The sequence below is a fragment of the Micromys minutus genome (genome assembly GCF_963924665.1).
Source record: "Micromys minutus genome assembly, chromosome: 14".
NCBI lineage: Eukaryota > Metazoa > Chordata > Mammalia > Rodentia > Muridae > Micromys > Micromys minutus.
This window is the reverse complement of record NC_137983.1, coordinates 29,044,259-29,053,431: the sequence shown is the minus strand read 5'-3', so window position 1 is coordinate 29,053,431 and position 9,173 is coordinate 29,044,259. Positions and strand designations below refer to the sequence as shown.

General features: G+C 43.0%; 1 protein-coding gene across 17 annotated transcripts in view; it reads left to right on the top strand.

Moving 5' to 3' along the window:
- The first annotated feature begins 4,519 nt into the window (after positions 1-4,519).
- The window catches only part of PCM1 (pericentriolar material 1), a 92,894-nt gene continuing 88,240 nt past the window's right edge, over positions 4,520-9,173 (top strand). For 16 of the 17 annotated variants that reach the window (XR_013975329.1, XM_080928571.1, XM_080928573.1 and 13 more), the window contains exon 1: positions 4,520-4,751. The gene's annotated coding sequence lies outside the window, so the exon portion shown is untranslated. Of the gene's footprint in view, positions 4,752-4,906; positions 4,948-9,173 lie in introns of those variants that run through there. The other variant, XM_080928575.1, reaches the window with a different exon arrangement.

Below are 9,173 nucleotides of genomic sequence, written 5' to 3'. Positions count from 1 at the left end.
ATGAGGTCCCGAAGACATTCCCCTTACGTTCTGTCGCCATCTGCAGAACTTTGTTTTCAGACAAAAACAAAGTAAGGAGCACCAAAGTAATCTAAATCTACAAGGAATTGAGACATAGAGAAACATAAAGGCCCACATCTTCAGTTATAGACATAGCCTATTATTAGTAGACATGCAAATTATATTTTAAAATACAAACAATATAAACACAAAATGTTTTATTGTAAGTACCCCATAACCAGTGTCCTATAAGAAACAGAAACAAGTAGTAGTTTTTAAAATTTACTTTTATTTTTTTACTTATTCATTTTAAATGCCACTCACTGTCCCCTTCTGGTCATCCCCTCCCACAATCCTTCTTCTTCCCCCCCCTTCTCCTCTGAGCAGGTGGAGGCCCCCTTCCATGGCACTTCAAGTCTCTGTGAGGCTAGGTGCTTCCTCTCCCATTGAGGCCAGACAAGGCAGCCCAGCTAGAAGAACATACCCCAAGTAGAGACAACAGCTTTTGGGACAGCCCCCTGCTCCAGTAGTTCAGGACCCACATGGAGACCAAGCTGCACATCTGCTACATATGTGTGGGGAGGCTTAGGTCCAACCTGTGTATGTTTCATGGTTGTGGTTCAGTCTCTGAGAGCCCCTTGAGTCCAGGTTAGTTGACTCTGTTGGTCTTCCTGTGGAGTTCTTATCCCCTTCAGGGCCTTCAATTTTTCCTCCTTTTCTTCCATAAGAGTCCCCAAGCTCCATCCACTGTTTGGCTGTGGGGGTCTGCATTTGTCTGAGTCAAATGCTGGATGGAGCCTTTCGGAGAACAGCCATGCTGAGAGGACAGTCAGAGAGACAGACTGAGGGAGGGAACTTGGAGGGGGAGGGGATGGGGTGGGAAGTGGGGAGGGACTCAGAATCGGTTCAGGGAGGGACAGGAGAGATGGCCAGATGGCCATGAGAATGGGTGTGAGGGGTGAAAAAGTAGGGGAGGGTTGTCTTAGGGTTTCTATTCCTGAACAAAACATCTTGATTAAGAAGCAAGTTGGGGAGGAAAGGGTTTATTTAGCTTACACTTCCACATTGCTGCTTATTACCAAAGGAAGTCAGGACTGGAGCTCAAGCAGGTCAGGGAGCAGGAGCTGAAGCAGAGGTCATGGAGGGATGTTACTTCCTGGCTTGCTTCCCCTGCCTTGCTTAGCCTGCTTTCTTATAGAACCCAGGTCTACCAGCCCAGGGATGGCACCACCCACAATGGACTGGGCCCTCCCACCTTGATCACTAGTTGAGAAAATGTCTTACAGCTGGATCTCATGGAGGCATTTCCTCAAGGGAGGCTCCTTTCTCTGTGATAACTCCAGCTTGTGTCAAGTTGACACAAAACCAGCCAGTACAGAGGGCATTTCCAGGAAGAGACAGAGACTTGGGACATGTAACATTCCAAGAATTAATGGAGGTGGCCTTAGTTGTGACTCACAACATTGGGGATTTGAAACCTGAATAGGCCACTTCCTGTAGCCAGGCAGGAACCCCAGTGGATCCACAGAGACTCCAACAAAACTTTCAACCTCATATTTATCCTGTCTACAAGAAATGCAGGAACAGGAGATGATGGAACAGAGACCGAGGGAATGGCCAACCAATAACTGGTCCAACTTGAGACCCATCCCATGGTCAAACTATTAATAGTATTCTGTTATGCTTGCTGACAGGAGCCTAACAACTAGTATTTTACCTGGCACGATGACTAACTTTATTAATGGAAACCCGAGTAAACGGAATTGTATACATTTAGTTACTCCCTAATGCCAAACCAGGCACCTCCTCTTGTTATTTCTCCCTTTTCTTCTCAGCCTAGTTTGTGGTAAACATGACCACCTCATGCTATTTCAACTCTCAGCTATTTCACGTTCAGTGCAGAAGACAATGCCTATAATCCCCCGACACACAAAGGGTAGAAACAGGACAATCATAAGTTTGAGGTTAGCCTGATGAAGAAGTAAGAAGGAGAAAAGGAAGGAAACATAAGAGCTGGGGACACAGTTGTAGAATCGCATGTGTCCGATGTTCTAGGACCTAGTTCTCTCTCCAGAGCTGCAAAAACAACTAAACAGCAAGACTTCTTCCAAAGTCTCTTTCATTCGTGTAACTTTAATTTCAAGCTTATTTTTAGTGATGGTTCTTCAGTGCTTTAACCTTCTTTGTAGCCCACCACCCAGCAAAGGTAGTAGGGAGGAAAGGCCCTTTCCTTCACGTGTTTGCCCCAGCAAAACATCCAACCGGCTTCACACGTTCTCTGGAGAACAAAGTCTGATCTCTTCAGATTGGTAGTTATGATTTCCTGTACTTTGGACCCAACCTATCACTCAGTCTTACCTTGTCCAATCTCCTCTCATAAATCTCTACTTCAACCAGTCTGGTTTCTGTGCTTGCCATTGCTAATTCTGAGTGTACTATGTATTCCTGGCATAACCCATTTCTTTCCAATCAGTCTGCCATTTATACTCCTGAATATTTCAACAAATGTGTTCAATATTTCTTCTAAATGTCAAATATTGGAAAATCAGTTCCCAAGTGTTTCTTAATACCCAAGTTCTTTGTTTCCCACATTTTATTTTTACATGTGGCTGCTCCACATTTCATCCTCCATAGAAATCCTAGAGCTACTATTATTTTTGAGCTAATGTAGCCCTACTCCCCGTGCCCCACCTGCTATATCATTTACTTTGGCATAATCAGGTATTATTAATACCAAACTGATTTGTTTCCTTAAGGTGTTGTATGCCTTTATATATACAAGCTAAATTTTTGGAAGTCAAGATAATTTTACAACCTCTTAGTCTCTCCTCGACCCCTCATATTTCCCTACAAAGATCATTGATGCTGGTATTTTAGTTTGAGGAAAGTTTTTAAAAAATACAGTATTTTCTATTGATTCTTTTTGAATTTCATGTCATGTATTTTGATCATATTTACACATATCACACCTCCTTCCCACACGTCCCCCAAAATCCACCCTCTCCACTTCTCCCAAAATGGGAGAATCGTATCTTCTTAAAAGACACACACACACAGAAACACACACACACACACACACACACACACACACACACACACACACACACACACACACGGAAGGGTTGAGGGGGGGAGGGAAAGGGAGAGAAAGATTTAGTTCGTGTAAGCAACTCAGTGCGATTCAGAACCAAATGAAAAATAAGAGGCCTAAAGATATATGTCAATGGTAGGTAGAGTGCTTGCCTAGTATGTCAAAATGTCCTAGGTTCAATATCCACTATTAGGCTGGATTTATGTAGCTCAGTTGACAGAACGTTTGCCTAGCATGCATGAAACTCAGGGTTTGATTTCCAGCAAGGTACACCTCAGCATTGCAGAGGCAGAAAGATCTGAAGTCAGAGAGAGTTGAGGGCAGCCTGAGATACAAGAGACATTGCCTCAGAAAGGGAATAAGATGAAATCAGAAGGCTATGGACACAGTAGTCAATTGCAGTGGGCTGGAAAAGTTTTGTTTGTATGAGCCGTGGTGCTCTGAGAGAGCTGTACTGTCTTGTTTTGTAAACAATTTGTTGGTAATTGTGGGACCAATTTATTGTGGAAGCACAGAAGCCTATTCTTTTCCAATTATATTATCCTACATTTGAAAACCCCATTTCACAATCACAAACCGTCTAAAAGCAGAATGTACATGCATGTAGCTAAAATTGACAGGTAGTCTAACTTTGGAGCCTGGCACATTAAAAGCCTTGCAACTTTAAAAATTTTTTTTTTTTTTTGTGCCACATTTACCAATCTCAATACAGCTGTTAACAAGAATATAAACAGGATTTCAAAGACTATCGGTTCAGAGGAAACTTCAGGAGATTAAACTCTGTTTACAACTAAATGTTTCTACCAGCAAAGCAGCCGAACAACGTTCCAAGTGGCAATGATCACTGACGATCACTTAGGATTCTTGCACAGACTAACCACACACCACACATGACAAACTGGTTTAATCTCCTTGTTAAAATTAGGGGTTTGATTGTGAAGGCCCGTCAGTATCCTTCGTGACGGTAATGTGGGTAGGAATTCACTACAAGAGAGATCCGAGGATTTCCAGTCCTTCCGTCTCCCATCTGGAAGTTCATGCCTCCACGGAAAATTAGAAAAAGACCGGACACTTGCAGTGAGTTTAAAGTACTTATAACAAATTCAGGCAGGCCTCAAGCCTTAACACAGTGGCCCCATCTGGAAAGGCGCACAGCATACTGGGATTTGTAGTTCCGTATCCTTTTGCTACTCGTTTGAGTGGGCATTCTGGGATGTGTAGTTCTCAGGTTGTTCGTTTGAGTAAATCGGTTCCTGGCTAGAGGACCGTGAGCGACACCACGGACTCCTAAGCGTCACGTGACTCCAGTCCTGCACGCCCTGTGTTCGCACTGCGGCTCCAGCCCGGGAGAGTTCTCGCCCCCGCCCGGCCGTTGCCGAGGAGACGGCGCTCGTCTCGCGGAGCGTTGCGCCCCCCCCCCACCCTGCAGTTCCCCCGCCCCCCTCTTCTCCCACCACAATGAGGTCCTAAGATGGCGGTGGCTGCGGCGGTTGGCGCCTAGTTAGCTAATGTAGAGAAGGCGGCCATTGGGCTTTGGGCAGTCAAGGGAACTTGTGGGCCTCCCTCTTGCGGTCTTCGAGGAAGAACCGCTGCTGGTGGCGGCTCCTGGAGGAGCCGACCGCCACTCCGCCCTTGGCAGGAGGGGCGGCTTCGTTTACAGGTAATGCCTGCGGGGCTGCGGCCCTTGGCAACCGGGCTGGAGAGCTGGGAGGTGCAAGGCGGGCGCCGAGCCTGAACCGGGCCTGGGCCACGCCTGCCCGTTTAACTTTGAGGTCCCTTGGCCGCGCGATCCTTCCCCCCAGCCCCCACCCTCAAGGCTGACATGGAGTCCTCTCGACTCTGACACCCTATCACTGGTGAGCGTCTGGGGGTACGCTGGCACCTCCACGATCTTGGGGAGATTTGAGGACCGCTCGCGCGGTGCCCCAGACATTCCCCTTCAGGGTGGAGGGGAAGCTGGCTTGTAGTTTGGATGATGAGTTCTGAAAGGAACAGGCCTTGGCGGCCTGAGGCCCACTGACCTCCCTCCCTTCCTGCCCACCCGCCAAATTCCATCCTGGGAGGTCTCCGGGCAGCCCGAATCTTCCTGGGTGCAGAGCGTCTGCGGCCGGGGAATGTCTGCTGTCGCTTTTATTCTGGGAGCAGAAAGGCCACGGTAGGCGTTCCTGACTCCAGCTAGTAGGTTCTCCCTAAGAAAAATGTTAATTTAATAATCCTCGTCGGCGCTCCTCCCACTGCCTCTTCTCCACCCCTTCGTGTGGATCCAGTTTCTTCACACCTTGAATCGGGGTGTGTGGGGTGTGGCGGGGGTGTTGGGGGGACAAACGAGATGTCCAGTGGGATTCTGGCAGCATGGCTTGCTTTGCAGAAACTGCTGTTCAGGATAAGTGTTAGGCCCCTATGGGGTGCCTGCTTGAACCAGCTTTTCCTCTCACGGCCAGCTCCTACCGCAGCTAACCTTGTCCAAAAACAAAACACAAAACAAAAAAAAAGCTTTTCTTTCTTTCCTGGCGGTTTTAGGATTTGTATTGTGTGAACTACTGGTAAACAGATCGTGTTTTGGCGCTTAGAAGAAGCGGGCTTTCTGGGTGCCCCTACCACCCCCGCCCCATAACCGCTTTCCAGGCCCCGCCTGCTGTGTTCTCTGGTTACTAGAGCGGGTGTTAAAGAGCTTGTGCACCTGCTTTTTTCCCTATCACCTTCCTGGTCAGGGCCACTGGCTGTCGTCGTTAATACTGAATTTCGCAGTTAAAGGTACACCTCGTGAATGCAGTGAAAAAAAATTCTCATGCATAAGACTTTTTTTTTTTTTTAAATAGAGAGTAACAAGTTCTTGAGTAGTTTGAGTAACAGGGATTTAATGACTTAATCAGGAGAGTAAATTTTCTTCAGGGGTCTTTAAAAGAAGTTGGGGGCTATTTTCATTATATTGCAAAGTGGGTGCTATATCCAAGTTGTTTGGAAGAATCTTAGAAATTTGGGGTCTCTAAACATCTTTGATAATGTAAATTGAGTTTAAAATTGTTCATAAATTACATATTTTAATTATCTGAAACATTTAGGTCACAAAATTAGTGTTTGTTTTTAAAGTATAAAGTATAAGAATTTACTCGTGTGTGTGTGTGTGTGTGTGTGTGTGTGTGTGTGTGTGTATGTGAGTTATGGCTAACGGATGAGGAGACTTTGTTTAAAGTATTTTAGAGTTGATCTTTGTGTATATGTATCTCTGCGTGTGTGTATGTATATATGCATGCATCTATCTTCAGAAGGAATCTGAATTTACTTCTTCTATGCAGTTTGAGAAAAGCCATAAAAAAGTATATACCTTAGTCCCAGGAGTTGTGTAGCTGAAACAGGAAGATTAGGAGTTTGGGGCTAGCCTGTCCTATATAACCAGACCAAATCAAAATATCACACACACACACATTATTTGTGTGAGTGTTCTGTCTGCATATATTTATATACGCTATCTTTTTTTAAACCTTTCTTTGCCTGGTTCCAGGAGAGCTCAGACGAGTGGGTCAAGATTCCCTGGGACTAGAGGTAAATAGGGTTGTGATCAAAATGTATGTGCTGGAAATGAAACCTAGGCTAGCTCAGTCTCTCTTGTGTTTGAAACAGGGTCTCATATACCCCTGGCTGGCCTCTAATTCAGTGTGTAGTTGAGGAAGACGTTGTGTTTGTGCTCACCTCCCAAGCACTAGCATTCCAGGTGTTTGTCAACACAACCTGCTAGGAATTTTATTTTAAAATCATTTAATTTATTCTTGCCTTCTGTGAAAATAAACACATATTTAGACTCTCTTGTGAGGACCAGAAGTGAGACTGTTATACAGAACTACAGAATGGTAGTTGGTTTATATATCAATTGCAGATCTTGGTGGTTTTCTTTTTTTAAACACTGGAAGGTTATAACAAAACAGAATAGGAAAAAAATGGAACTTAGAAAAAGTCAAATGTGCGTGTTTAATGCTAAGTGATTGCATTGTGGTTGACATTTTGTGAGATAAAAAGAATTATTATAAAATAATTTTACTAAAAGGAAAAGTTAGGGAAGATGGATAAGAGGAATGAAAATATAGAGTAACTGACATAATTCACATGGGAAGACTTGGGGGGTTTTCTTGGTGAGAATTGTCCCATTGTAAAGGAGCAAACATCAACCTTGGTGGAAAACCCAGAAAGGAACAGTGACATGTAACTGTAACTTTTATTCTCCTGAAGTTGTTTCTGATGGCCTCAAATTAATGCTAGCAATTTGTTTAATCTTCTGGGTCCTTCGCATTCTCTGGCGTGTTCTGTCTTCACCTGTTTCAGTTAAACTCTCCAGATAAAGTTGCCTCCTTCCTGTCTCTTTCTGTACTGCTCCATGTTAAGAAGCCTCTGTTTTCTCCTTGAGAGTTGGACATATCATATCCTGTCAAACCTTTCTCTGATTTGGCACTTTGCCACTTAATTATTAGATATCATTTCTAAGCATGGGTATTTTTTCTACAACTAACTTTACCATCATTGTTTGGGATTAAAGGTGTGTGCTATGGGCCTAGCCACACTACAACCAGAAACAGGTTTTTCCAGTAACTAACACAATCTTGGGGTTCACAGTGTGATCAGACATCCTGCAACAGTCACATTAGGGAGTTTTGTATGATGATAACAGGCAATTCATAGCAATACATTCATTATATAAATTTGAGTGCTTTTAATGTAGTATGTATTGACAAATATTTGGGGATAAGCCAATGAGCAAAATAGACAAGATGTATTCCCCATGACAGTGCATTTATGTTGTATAATGTATATGACTTAAAGTCATGTCAAAAGTCAAAGCAAAGGCAATATCACTTTGAAAGGGTATGAATAGAAGCAAAGAAAGCAGGCAGTTGGTTTTCTAGAGTTAACAGAAGGAGCAAATAGAAAAGTCAAGGATGCTAGCAAGACATTTGTGATATATTACTTGGTTTGGGGTAAGAATGTAAAAGATTAAAAGAGAAGATAAAGAAAAATAATCGAGGGAACTGGAAGTATTCAGAAAGATTCAGAAAGAACAGATTCAGCATATTTAGACAGTGATATAGTAGAATGTAAGAAGCAGGACCAGGGAGGAAATTTAAGTTCCTGACCTTGAACAAATGACCAGTTCAGAGTGAAAAAGGTATTGGAATGAGGAAGATAAAATAGACGTTGGAATTGAGACTAGTCTCTTAGAAAAATCATGTACATACACAGTTCATAAAAGCAGGGAATGGTTGGCAAAACTAGGAGTCACTGTTTTCAAGGGTAGGACTGAACAAAATGATGCACAAGGGGGGTCGTATTTTTGATTTTGTATTTTTAAAAGAGGAAAAGCTGAGGATTTGTTAGTAAAAATGGCCTGCAAATAGCATCTTTTCTTAGTTAGCCAGAAGAGTAAGAAAAGGAGCATCTTTTAGAAGTGATTTGATAGGAATTGGTGCTTTAAGGAGGATTTGAGGTTTTATTGACACAGAAGAGGGATGTTTTGGAGCAGGTGGGGGATGCATAGGTAGTTGGTTTATAATACTCTGGATGTGTTTGATAGGAGGAGGTGTTAACTATAGGTATGGATTGGAGTGGCATTAAAGATGGAGATTTGAGGTTAATAACAATAGCACAGTGAAATGAATTGATTTTTGCTTAAAAATGAGTATATATTTATAAGGCAGTGATAGATTTAGTGTATATAATTATAGGAAGGAAAATGTCTTAGCAAACACGTTTATATATTGGTGGATTGCCTTTAGGGCTCATTTCTTACTCTTTATGAAGTAAAGCTATATTGAACAAATTTTGCTAGTGTTAAAATATTCTGCATAGCTAAAACAAATATATACTATAAAGAAATGATAGGGCTTGGAGAGATAACACAGATATTAAGAATATAAAGTGCCAGTCCAGAGGACCAGAGTTAGATTTTCAGCATGTCTGGTTCTCAAACATCTTTAACTCTAGCTCCAGGGAGATCTGGCCTACTGGCCTCTGGGGGTACCTGCACTCTTGTGCATGCATACACAATTAAAACTAATAAAAATATATCTTTTAAAAATGAAATAATGTTTGAGGA